Below are 14,359 nucleotides of genomic sequence, written 5' to 3'. Positions count from 1 at the left end.
TAACTACCTACAGAGGAGAGACCATCAGTGAGCCTCTTCCATGCACTATAAACCTCCAGTGGTTTAAGCTCTTTTTCCAAATTAGTTATATTTCTCACATACCTCTTAATATCATCACTTTTGTCTGGTATGTAAGTGCAACAATGTTGCGCCTTCAGCATTCTACAGACTCCGCCGTCTTTTGCCAATAATGTATCAAGAGCAAGTCGATTTTGTAAAAACATTGATCTGATCGCAACCAATTCGGTATTGACCATTAAGAAACCTCCAGTAGTGTCAGTTGATAACGGATCCACTACTGTTGACAATTTGCAGATTCTGTGTGTATTCAGAGCCACTCCCACTGTAGGTATCAATGCACTAAATATATCACCTACAATTTCACCAAAACTAGCTCTTTTACTTCGTACTAATCCATTCGTTTCTTTATTGTTTCCAGTGATTTGATATATCTTTGGGAAAACTATTCCGAAATAACAACTCCCATACCAGTGATCTGGCAATTTGTAATAGGCTTTGTTCCCACATATATAATAGACTCCGGGAAACACAGGTTCAGTTCCATCTTTGAAACCCCAACCCCTAATTACCTTATAATTGTGTTCACACTCACGGGAACAAATGAACATATTGTTATAATAACTAGTTCTTTCTCGGTGGAGACAGAGTTTCCCCTTCTTTTCGAAATCCAGCAACATAGCAGCATTAGCCCCACCATTTGAGGTGTTCCCTATACCTTCAGCCCATTTAGGAATTTTATGATTCTTGTCATTTGCTTTTCTTTGGAAATTCTCTCTCCTTTTTTCAACCATATTTAAAAATATTTTCTCTTTTTCTTATAATAAACATGTTAGATTATTCTTGTGTGCGATAGCTATATCTATTGTACCTACAGTTAGAAAATATTCACTCATGTAACGTGCTACATTTCTAGTAGTATGTACAGGGTTTAGGTTTCTTCGTTTAGGAAGTTCAGAAAATATCACGTCTAAATTAGAATAATAATACTGTAAAGGTCCTCTCTTATAGAATAAACTAGCTAAAACACAACAGGAAATTCCATATGTTAGTGGTAAATGGTGATAGGTAACACCTTCAGCTACCGACGTAGGCAGTTTCATACAAACATAGCAATCTTCTATTTCCATAGCTTCTACGTAATGTACTAATAGGTTTGCAAATACATTCAAATGTGTTCTGTTTTTAATTCTTGTATAATGCAATCCTTCCTCATCTGGTGCTTCTAAGTCTACCTTCTGTTGTCTAATACTAAGTGCCTTTTCTTGTGTATCTACTTTTTTCGGTGTATCTTTTGTTTGTAACTCTTCTGTATCTAGTGGCAGTTGTTCATTAGTGTTAACTTTTGTCTCTTTACTCATCATGTAAAAAATAGCTATTGTTAGTCCTATCCAAACTATAAGTACTATTGCTATACTCTACAGCATGTTTTTAAACAATTTATTTTCGGTCTTCCATTAACAGTATGATCAGCCATTTCTGACAAAGGAGATTCAACCCCTCTTTGTAACTTTTACACAGTTTCTTTACCCTGTGTGTATTTCAAGTTGGTCTCACTTCTTCGTCAGTTTCATCAGCAATCAATTCTTCATCACTTTCATCACTTATTTCCAAGTTTTCAAAATCTTCCAACACAATGTAGGTCCACTCAAGGCCTTTGTATTTATTATTTAGTCTTTTTAATTGGGGACATCTCCTTCTTGGTTGTATCACAGGTTGATCAGCTTGACTTGATATTTCATTCACTTGTTCAGGTTCTTCATTAATTGTCTTTAAACGCAGTCTCAGTCTTTTGACAAACCTAGGCCATTTGTCCCCTTTTCTGAGTCTTTTAGCTGGCACTCTGTCTTGGCTCTCTTCAAATGCTCTTTTATTTTCATTCAGTTGTGGCACATTTATTTCAATGCTGTCTTCTGTTTCCTTCTCTAACTGGCTAGGTCCAGGTCTTATTTCTGTTTCTTCTGCCTGGTCACTAAGCTGGCCTTGTACAGGTATTTGCTGAATTTGGCTTTTGTTTGTTTCACCTTCTTCGTCCTGAACACGATTTTCTACTCCTGTATGGTCCTGCTGAAGCTCTTCGAACCCTTGTTTCTCTTCTGCTTGAGCCTCCGCCCTAATTTCTATCTGTCCCTTTTCAGGCTCAGGAGTTCTTGGTGGAGTATCGATTACCTGATCTTTACCTATCTGGTCCTCCTCAGAATCACTTTTGACTTGGATTTCTATGATCTGAGTGCCTTCTTCTACACCTGTCTCGTCCTCACTATCACTCTGTCTATCTACAAACGTTTGGCTTCTTGTTCTCACATATTCTGCAGGTATGTTGATTACTGGAATCCAATCATCTTGACCTGTGCTCGGTTGTTCCTTTTCAGCTACTTCAGGATCGATATCTTGAGACCCCTCAGCTGCACAACCTTCAACCTCGGTTTCATCAGGTTCAGTCACCTTTTTCGTATGACTGGCATGAATCCAGTGTGGAACTCCTGCACACTTTACAGCTGTGGTGGTAACCAAAATTACTTGTCGTGGTTTTCCCCACCTCGGTGCAAGGCAATTTTTTAGAGTATGTTTCTTTAACACTACCCAAACACCTGGGTTCAGGTCATGTGCTGGAGTTGCTTGTCTGGCGACAGCGGCTTCCCCGACCTGGTGACCGATAGAACGCACTTGGTCAGCCAGTTCTTTGCAGTACTCCAGTACTAAATCCTCAGATATGCTTATCAGTTTGTGTCCTGGCACCCATGCTTGCCTCATTGCTCTTCCCATCAGTATTTCATGGGGACTCAAGCCTGTGTTCTGGTCTGGAATACTTCTAAGTCCCATCAGAACAAGTGGCAGAGCATCTGGCCACTCCAATCGAGTTGACTCATACATCTTTCCCAATCTGAACTTGATAGTGCCATTCAATTGTTCTACCACCCCAGAAGCCTCTGGACGATATGCACCGTGCAACCTTTGCCTAATTTGGAATGCTTCACAAATTAGACCAATTATTTCATTATTAAAATGGCAGCCTCAGTCTGATTCAATTGTTACTGGAAAACCGAAACGTGGTATAAGCTCTCTAAGTAAAAGCTTAGCTACAGTGATGCTATCGTTCCTGCGTGTGGGGTAAGCTTCCACCCATTTGGAAAACAGGCAGACAATGACAAGTATGTATTTTAGTCCTCGACAAGGGGGTAACTGAATAAAATCAATCTGTAATCGAATAAAAGGACCTTCTGCCATCCCAATTTTTCCTGATAACACTACTATTTTCCTCCCTGGGTTCATTTGTTGGCAAATCAAACACCTCTGGCAGAGTGCCTCTGCTATGTTCCTGAATTTCGCATTAAACCACGACTGTCTGAACAGACGTATCATAGCATCTCTTCCCAAATGGGAATCTCTGTGAATCAACCTAGCCATAGGAGCAAGCAGACAGTCGGGTAACACAGGCATTCCATCAAGATAAACAATGACACCATCCTCAGCCCTTCTCTGACAACCTATTTTCTCCCATTGTTCCTTTTCTTTTGGTTCTGCTGCATTCTGCAAATCTCTCACCTCTTCCCACGTGTTCACACCTTCTAGCAACATAAGTTGGCAGCTGTTTCCGCCCATCTCAACCTTTTTATTAACAGCCATTTTATATTTTGCACAATCCTGGGCTAACTGGTCAGCATATCGATTACCAGCTGTCACTTTGTCACTGCCAGATTTGTGAGCAGCACACTTGACCACAGCCACTTTTTTGGTAACTGGATTGCTTCAAGTAAATCCTTTACATATTGACCATTTCTAATTGGAGTACGTGAAGAAGTCAGAAACTCCCTTTGCATCCATAGTTGGCCATAGTCATGCACAACCCCATAACCCTACTGGCTGTCAGTATATATGGTTACTTTCCAATTTTCCCAAATTTACAGGCTTTTGCCAAAGCAACCAATTTGGCTATTTGTGCAGACTTGACTTCAGGCAAATGGGATGCTTCAACTGGACCTCCCAATGTGCACACTGCATAAGCAGCACTCAGACCTCCTTCCTCATGTCTCATACAAGAGCCATCTACAAATAGCTCATATTCTGAATCGATTAATGGCTCTTCTCTTATGTCTGGTCGTGGTTTTGTACTGTATTCAGTCAGATCAATACAGTCATGTTCAACTTCTCCCTTCACTTCTGCAGTATGTGACTTAGGTAGCAGTGTTACTGGGTTTAGGATATTACACCTAGCAATGGTTATGTTTCCTGCACCTATAAGTATTCTCTCGTACTTAGTCAGCCGACTAGGTGTGAGATACTGGGTCTTAGTCCTTGTTAACAAAATTACAACTGCATGTGGAACATACACAGTTACAGGATGTCCCATAATAATGGATTCACTCTGCTCAAGGCTCATGCAAGTTGCAGCTACTGCTTTCAGACATCCAGGTAATGCAGCTGCCACTGGGTCCAATGTGGAAGAAAAATATGGCACAGGACGTCTCACTGAACAATGAATTTGAGTCAAAACTGAAAGTGCACAATTATCTTGGGTGTCACAGAAAAGTGCAAAATCTTTTGAATAGTCAGGCATCCCTAATGCTGGAGCTGTACACAGACATTCTCGTAATTTTACAAGGGCAGACATGCTTTCATCATCCCACTCTACTGGGTCCTTGGCTCCTTTCTTTGTCATTTGTATTAATGGCTTGGCTAGTACTGCAAATCCCACAATCCATTGCCTGCAGTATCCTACAACTCCAAGAAACATCCTGATCTCTTTTTGGCTATGAGCAATTTTTAATTATTCTGATTCTTTCTGAGGTAACTCTTCTGACACCCTTTTCTATCTGGTGCCCCAAATATTTCACTGACGTGGTGCAGAATTGCAACTTGTCTGGTGACACTTTATATCCTCCTTCACCTAAATGGTTCAGTAAAGCAATGGTATCAACAACACAGTCATTCCGGGTTTTAGACGCCTGCAAGAGGTCGTCTATATACTGAACCAAGACTGACTGTCCAGGCAGTACTAATGACTCAAGGTACTTTTTCAAAATCTGATTAAAAATTGATGGACTCTCTGTGTACCCCTGAGGGACACGATTCCAAACATAAACATGACTGTCGAATTCAAATGAGAAAAGAAATTTGCTGTCTGGATGTAATGGAATCGAGAAAAATGCGTGACACAGGTCAATGACAGTAAACCGTCCAGCCTCCCACGGTATCTGATATAAAATCACTGCAGGATTTGGCACGACTGGACAGCATGGGACAACAATCTTGTTAATTTTTCGGAGGTCTTGTACGACTCTGTACTTGCCACTCGGTTTCTTTATACCAATTATAGGAGAGTTACATGGACTGCTCATTATTTCTTGTAAAATGCCTGCTTCAACCAAAGGTTTTATTTCTACTGCAACACCTGCTTTTATTTCGAACTCATTTTATACTGTTGAGTATTTGGGTAAACTGCATCTTCTTTTATTGTCACTCTTATTGGGTCAACATTTGCCATTAATCCTACATCTTTTCCAGTAAAATCCCATACATCTGGTTTTACCGTCTGTTGCAGTTTTTCTGGTAAGTCTTCTATTGTCAGTCTTTTAATTTCTGTCTCTTGTTTTGCTAAAATTAATTTGTAAATTCCGTCTTCATCTGGGGTTTGAATTTCACCACTTGGGGTACAAAAAATGGTGCAATTCATTTTGCACAACAAGTCTTGTCCTGATAAATTTACAGGACTTGAATCACAGACAACAAATCTATGCATTTCTTTAAAATTGCCTATTCTAACTTCCATAGGTTCTGTAACTGGGGTACTAATTTGTTTATTAGAAATGCCCACTACTTGGATCTCTTCTCCCGAGAGGGGTAGGTTTGGAACTTCTGCTGTTCTTACAGTAGAACGAGTAGCACCAGTGTCCAACAGAAAGGTGACATCATTTCCTTCAACCTTTCCTTCAATGTATGGCCCTGACTGGTCTACCAGCAAGGAGGCGCCAAGCACGCACTCCTCGTCCTCCCCCTTCAGGCACCATCAGTAAGGTTCTTCACTGAAAAATGTATCACTCAGAAGAAATTGTGAGGTTGCTGTATCTCTCCTTTCACCTTCCTCCCAATTCGTGGTATCTATTCTCTGTTGTGCTTTGCTCCTGTAATTTGGCATAGGTGCAGGGGGTAACTGGTTCTGTATTATCTGCTGCTGTGTCTTCCGTGGCACCTCATTCTGCGTCGATGGATTCAAATCATTATTTTGCACATTACCACTCTGTACAGCCTTACACTCGTTCTTCCAGTGCCCCAACTTGCAACACCTATGACAAGGGAATTTTCGTTTCGCTTCCTCTCTATTGAATTTTTCCCTTGGCCTTCCTCCATTTCCATCACCCTGATTCTGGTTACTACCTATCTGGTTCAACTGATGTTCTTGTTGCTCTGCTAGTTTTACCCACATGACTTTTTCCTTTAACTCTTTTCGTTTATTGTCTAGCTCATCTTCACACCATTTGGCATATTTAAGGATCTCGTCGATTGCCTTGGCCTCCCAACAAATATTATGATCTTTAATCCATTGTGAAATTTCTGGTCTTAATCCTGACACAAATTGATCAATGAAATGCGTCATATCCTTCATATCTATGTTATCCAATCCACTGTACTGTTTGAATACCTGCAATAAACGTTCATAATATGCATGCACAGATTCATCTTTATTCTGAGTGGTTCTATCTATTCTGGTCCAATCTGTCTCTTTTGCGGGTACCTTCCCTTTGAGGTCAAGTATTACCTGGTTGTATTTTTTCATAACATCTTCGGAAGGTGCCCCTGTCTTTGGGTCTCTAGGGTACTCCTCACTAGACCAATCAACAGCAATTTTACATTCTGTCCATAAATCTACTGGAACTACAATGTCAAATAATTCATCTAAATCTTTCTAAAGACACGTTGAAACTTTTACAAATCTCTCAACTTGTCTGTACCATTCTACAGGTTTTTCCCGAAGTTTTGGGAAATCATTTGTAAATGACAAAATATCCTGTCGGGACCATGGAACATGCACATAACCTCCACCTGGGACATACATTTTCCACTTTTTCTGCTTCTTTTAAAACATACTCTGAAGTCATTTGTTTTGATCGAACCTCTTCCTTTTTCTTTGCCCACCTGGCTTTCCACTTTTCTAATTCTCCCCATTTTTGTAACAATGCTAGTAGCTCTCTTATCTGCACTTTTATTCAGGACACATTCATGTTTTCTAAATCCTTGTCAGAATTTTCAGCTCGATATGGTTTTTGTAATACTTTAGATTTACCAATGTCAATTACCATGCTAGCTGCTGTGTCCATTAATTTTTCATGAAACACCCTTGTATTTCTAGTAATGCTTTCACAAATAAATAATAGTTTATCTTCACTAAGAGTATTTAATCTGTCCAATCCCACATTCCCAGCCATCTGCTCCTCCAATCCAATTCTCAATTTATATATATCCAATGGTTTCGGCTGTGTCTTTGGTTTCTCTATTTCTCGTGTCCATCTAACTATTTCTTCAGGAGTTACTACAGTTGCACTTCTCATACCTGAGGATGTCTCCATCTGTACTTCTCTTAAATTTAAAGGAGTGTTTTTTCTAATCGAACTACTCTCTGGTTCTCCTATTGGTAAATGTATTAAGGAGATTACTGACTCACATTCACTTGCCTGATCGTCTACTATCAAGGGTTCTTTTCTTGGCTGTACTACCGATGTAGTTATAACTGTAGCTTTTGGACTAGCTTGCTTATCTCCATACAAAGGAACAACTGGGCCAATAGTTACTGGATTTGTCAGTGCTTCTGGACTTGTATTCAATTGAGAAATTTTCTGAATCAATTCACTTCTCTGTTTATTTAATGCTTCTCTTTCTCTGTCTTGTAATACCCTCTCAATTGAGTTCTCATGTACCACTTGTGGAATTAAAGGTGGTTTTAAAAACGGGATATTTGAATTTACTGTTCTCGGTTCCTCATTATAAGGTGGAGGATTTTTCATTAACAAATCCTCCATATAATCATCGTCTGAATCGCCACTAGTCATTAAATGTTTTGTTTTCTCCATCTTTTTACTTCCAGTGGGCCTTCTAAAGTTAATACAGGATATAATCCTTCCACTACCATGTTCTGTCTCCATTGTTTCATTTGTTTATCTCTGGTTTCTCGCTCAAAAGCCTCAATCTCCCATTCGTCTAGTGCCTCATATTTGCGTTAGTCTAGGTCTAGGCTGTAAATCATTCATTCGTGTCCTTAAATTGAAGAAAATTCTGCCATTAAATGTGCCATCAAATGCCAAAATTCCGTCATCTTTACTGTATTCCACCCAATTCTCTAACCATACACAAGTGTGGTAACCCCTGTTTAACATCATAAATGATGCGGGCGTATTTGGTGGTGGAGTAATAACTCCTTCTCTAGTTTTAATTGGTTTATATTTTTTAAAGAAATTCTTAACTCTGTTTACAAATGAAATTTTTCTTTCACTTCCATACATTTTGTAAGGTCTGCCTCTTAGCATCTGCTCTCTAGCAAACCGTAAGTATCTTCTATCAGGTCGAGTTTCTGGATGCCCTGGATTTAAATACCACATGTATTTTGAGAAAATTTTGAAATCGTACAATAACTCTCAGATTTGTTTACAAAATACTTCCAATACTAGCGCGTCTTTTATTTTCTTCAACCAATCAACAATGTGGTTTCAAATATTTTTGACCAATGATTGCGCTGCTTTCTCGTGAGATGAGTTCCCACGCTCCTGTGCTCACCCCTCCTTTACAATATTATCTCAGCTACACACCCGCTGTCTCAATCAATACCAGCGCGGCTCTAAGTGACGTCAGCACAGCTCCGCAACTGACTCCCTCCTTCACAAGGCAATGCAAGAACTCAATTCTTTTATTTAAAGTGCAATTCATTTCTTTTTAATAAACAACGTAAAAACATTCTCCACTGTACTCGAGTGACTAGAAAGGAAAGATATATTTCACTACAAGTAAATCCCTTCCGTTTACCTTTCATATACTACGAGTAGATCCCTTCTGCCTACCCTTCACACAAGCATTAGAGAACCTGCTACTCCTTCGGACTCATCCACTCAGGGATATATTCTAAGGCCAAAGTTTCACCAGCGAACCCCTTTGCTATCAATCAAGCTCAGACGAACCTTCTACTCCTTCCGTGTGACCCTTTCTAGTTGATATCACACTAAAAGTTTTGCTAGTGAACTATTTGCTATCATTTATTCATACATTCATACAGAAAAATCCCTAATTAGTGCTTCCGGTTTTACCTAACCATGCACTAACTTCCTGCGAGTAAGTGACCTCACTGCAGTGTGGCTTCCATTTACCTGCCGCATTCTGCCCCCGGTGATTCCAAACACACATATAACAGGTACAAACGATTTTGGTTAATACATAAATCATCAACAGAACCAATACATTTCAAATAATCTCATATTTGATCGATCAATCATAATAATGTTTTCATAACCAACAAACTAACTACCTCTATTTAACTAAACCCTAAACTTTCCTCTGCTACCAAAGAAATATACTGATAGAGCGCGCAGGTCACCCGACTATAAATTTACCATACTCACCTGGGCCCATAATCAATTACACATTTCTCAAATCAGGTAACCTACGCTCTAACTACCAGATATTTTACCTACTAGGTCCTATACCATTGACTTACCAATCCTTATCACTGGTACCTGTAACCTATTGGATCAGGAAGTTAGCTTAAATTAGCTAGCAAATAACATACGCACTCATATAATAACCACAGACTCGGGAAAGTTTTAAACTCTTTATCTAAACTTCATAAATGGTCATGATCCAAAGATTGAACACGATAAGACTCTCAATAACGAAAATCAGAAATAATGTATAGCTATGCAAAAGATATATTATACCCATCATTTAACAATTTAAAGGGAAGGTAAGAACAGGGAACCTGCTATTAAAATTTAAACAAACTTACACAACTCGTCTAAGGATGGGAAAAGAAGAACATGCTAAATAACACAACTTTAAGCAATTATCAAAGGGTGGGAATGAAGAGGGAACATAAAATGCAATCACGAAAACAATTTGAGCATATAACTATAGGGAAGGTAAGAAAATGGAACACACTATTAAATCTAATGACGAATTTATTATTGCAAAGGGAAGGGTAAAAAAGGAACATATGTAATCAAAGCTTTATCGATTTAGGGAAGGTAAAGAGAAGGACACACGGAAATATAATGACGATACCCACACAGATTTATATTTACCTAGAATGGTGTGAAAACCAACCCTGGCCACGGGTCAGTTATGGACAGAAACCCCAAAAGTTGCAGTTGCCAGTAGGCCAGCAGGTTCAGATCAGAATCAGGACAGGATAAACCAGATTTGGATCAGGACCGGACCACCAAAGTTTAAGACCAGCCTGCCAGCACCTCAGCTTCCCGGACCCCGATTGGGTCAGCGAATCTTCTGACAGAGTGCTCCACAGCCCTCTGCTCTTAGTCACCTATTGAGTGCGTTGGGTCAGTGACAGGTCAGCTATTCGGACAAGTCGGACAATTTCTCTGGCTAAACCTACACTAGTTATACTATTTTCCAGGTCAGTGTACCAACCCCCAATGTTGCAAGTGTAAGGATCCCCAATTTCAATTGGACAAAAGAGGAGGAGAGGTCGTCACATCACACCAAGTTTGAGACTTTTCCCATCTCTTATTCAAATTTATGTTCCCGCCCATCAAATTCAGGTTCTCATGAGGTTTTATTCCACCCAACAATGGATGTTCTATTGACAAATACATTGTTTAACATTGTATACATTTTGGGTTCACAAGTCCATGTTCCCAGGAGCATCTTCTAGTCGGTCAGTTCCTTGGCCATAGTCCAAAGGTCACTGTTCCAGAGACTTGAGATTTTCGCGCAGTCGCAGTTTCCAAAAATAGGGAATACAGCGTTACAAGCCAGGCCAGTTTTCAAAGTGCGAGATGAAATGGAAAAGAAACAGTTTTAGAACACAGAATAAATGAATACACTGTATACCATGTATTTCTACTCTATACCCATTATTTTAATTTAAACTATAGCATTAGGATTAGGCAGGACGAACAGCTTGGCGAAAGCAGCAGTGCAAGCTTCTCGCATGTGAGAACATAGAGCAGCCATATTAACACAAGTGCGCAGAAGCGGCAGATTCCCTCCAAAACAACGAATACATCATGTCACATGAGTATGACAGACGCATGCGCAATAGAAACCCTCGCGTAGCAGCATCCATCTTTTTTTTTTTCTTTTTTTTTTTTCCTCATATTGCGAAGCTCTATGTGCTCGGAGTTTCAGGTGTCTACCTCTAGTTTTTATTGTTCTGTTCCGTTGCTGCCCCTTGGTCTCTCTTGTCTGGGGAGTTTATCAGCTTCCGATGATTTTTTAGAGGAGTACCCCTAAACCGTCACATAATTTAAACTTCGGTTTCGAAACGAGGGGGAGCTAGCCATTATGGCTACTCAACAAGTACCATACTTGTTCACCAGAAGGTGTTTCGCATTAATCATAGGAGTGATGTTTCTACTCTGTGTTGGGATTTAGATGGTTTTCAAAGCTTTCCCAGTACTTAAATCTCTTACAGTTGTTTCCCTTTCTATCTAATTTGTTTGCTCTTACAGCCAAGTTCATCCACTCTCCATGTGTTGGTGGGGAGGCACCAACCCATTTAGTGCAAACCTCCCTTCTTGCAAGAACAATTAGTACAAAGAGTAAACTTTCTTGACATTTGTTTAAACCCCCTCCATTGACTGTATCTTCGATCCCAAAAAGAGTAAGAGTAGTACTTACAGTTATTTCTTTGTTCATGATTATGCTCAGGGTCTTACCAACTTCATTCCAGAAATCCTTTAGTATAGGGCAGTTTCTAAACATGTGGATATCATCTGCCTTTTCTTCCCCGCATTTCGGGCATTTCTTTATTCCTGCATTTTTAAATTTGGACAGCTTTTTTGGGGTCCAATATGCTCGGTGTATGGTATATAGATGATTCCTTTTCAGCGCCGCAGATTTAAGAGTTGACCAGCATTTCCCCACTGATTTTTCCCAAATTAAATCCAAGTCTACTGTCAATAGGTCTTTCCCCCAAATTTGACCTTCGATATTTATGTTCCTATCTCCAGTCGTTATTAACGCCCAGTACCACTTTGCCACTTCTTTTGATATCGGTGTGATCTTTACCATTTCTTTTTCTAATTTTTCATTTTCTTTGTTATATGTAGGTATTGTTTTAGACCAACTTAGGATTTGGTAGTATTTAAATTTGGAAATTGAACTATTAGTATTCTTTTGAAGTTCTGACCATGTTTTCAAAGTTGAACCGTTCAATAACTGTCCCCAGTAGTTGATGTTCGCAAGTTTTAAAGGAGTTGCCAGTGTGTCATTAGGCATTCTGGAGTACCTGGTGAACACCAAATAGGGGCCATTTCGCTATAATACGGGATGTTTAAAATTCCTCTTATTTGTGTCCACACTTTTGCTGCCTCCCTTAAGATCTTCAATTTTATCTTTTTGAAGTACTTGGGGTGTCTAAATTTAAATAAGAAGTGGTCAACTGATTCTGTCATTACTGGTAGATGTCTAGGGTAGTTTTGGTGGCTTTTTAGTAGCACTCGGATGTTTTTGAAGTAGAACGCCCTATGGTATTCCACCAAATCTGGGCTAGCCAGTCCTCCGTCTTGCTTTCCTCTTTGAAGTTTTTTTAATGAAATCCTTGTGCCTTTCGAGGCCCATATGAAACTTGCAATTTCGCTTTGTGGTTTTTCAACAATGATTTCCCGAATTCCAAAGGGATTGAGTTAAATAGAAATGTATATTTTGGTACAATTGACATCTTGATGATATTGGATCTTCCTATCAAGCTAAGTGGTAAGGTGGACCATACCTTAAGCAGTTTTCTCACCTCTCCTGCTACCTTGTATGACAGACGCATGCGCAATAGAAACCCTCACGTAGCAGCATCCATCTTAGATGCAAGTGTATTATGATTAGTAAATACATAAGCAAGCTTCACTCGGACATCCAATGTTGATGTAAAATATGCAAAATTGTTAAAAAAGAACATGTTGGTTACTTCATTAACATTATTCGAGGTTCATGAATACAAGCAAGTCGCTTCATGTGCGAATCCTTGCTCCATCAGTAGTGCTAACTGCGGAGGCCATTGCTTATGGAATACTGTGCTTGACATAAATGTTATGTTTGATTAGGTCTATGCCCTGAGGCTCAAGCAACCTGCATCCTTAATGTTGGCAAGGAAGAATCATCCTGAGGTAGTGCATGCAGTGGGCAAACTGATCCTCTGGATACTTTTTAAGGGGAAAGTACTTGTATCCCATACAAAGTGTTCGTTGAAGTAGTTTGTTTTTTATGTGGAATTTCAAACTGAAATTAGTTTTCTTTAGTTTTTATATTTTATTTTTACCATGAGCATTGCAGTAAATACAGACTAGTGAACAATTTCCCTCTTGTGATCATCTGAGATTTCATCTGAAAGTTAATTTATAATGTATGAAAACCCCTCCATGTTTCTGGTGCTTCTGGGGTAGCCACATAATCATGGAGGAGGATACTGCTATTAAGTGCAATCATGTTTGACATTAAATTGGCTGAACCTGGCAGTTTGTTATATATTTTAGCAATGTTTTGTCTATGATCCCAGAGATTCAAATGGCCACAAAGATGGTATGTAGGTTGTCAGAGTGAGGTTTCTTGAGTAAACCATAATTTCACACAGTTCAGTACAAGTATTTATTCAATAAAACTATCTTTCAGTGGTCACATAAGGCTGCTCTAGGCAATTTACAAAACAGATTTTGTAATAGTCTTATGCAAGTAGTTTGCGGCTTCTCATTTTACTGTTTTATACTCTTGGAACATGAACTGATGAAGCTGCATGTGTTACTCATTATAAAAAAAAACTCCCCCTATTAATTTTGACAGGCAGCTGGCAAGCTGTATCTATGGAGTATTGTTTGTGGAGGCTTTATTTGAAGCAAATGGAGTTCATTGAGCATATATTTTTTGAATGGACAGAGCTAGTTGAGGAAAGAAGGCAATTATTCACCACAAGCTATCCATCAATCTGTTGGCTAATTGCAAGCCCCCTACTTACATAACCCTGGAAACAAAACTAGCACATGCACCAGAGTAAGATGTTTATTTACTGTATTGAGTAAAGTTAATGCATTCATATAGTGTTTTAATGTAACAATTTATTGGTATTTATTTATAATGTGAGTCTACGCTTCAACATTTTAAATGCTTTAGAGACTGAGGAAGTTGATAATTTTAC

This window comes from Lissotriton helveticus, chromosome 4_1 (assembly GCF_964261635.1).
Source record: "Lissotriton helveticus chromosome 4_1, aLisHel1.1, whole genome shotgun sequence".
Lineage (NCBI taxonomy): Eukaryota > Metazoa > Chordata > Amphibia > Caudata > Salamandridae > Lissotriton > Lissotriton helveticus.
Note: the sequence above shows the minus strand (reverse complement) of the source record.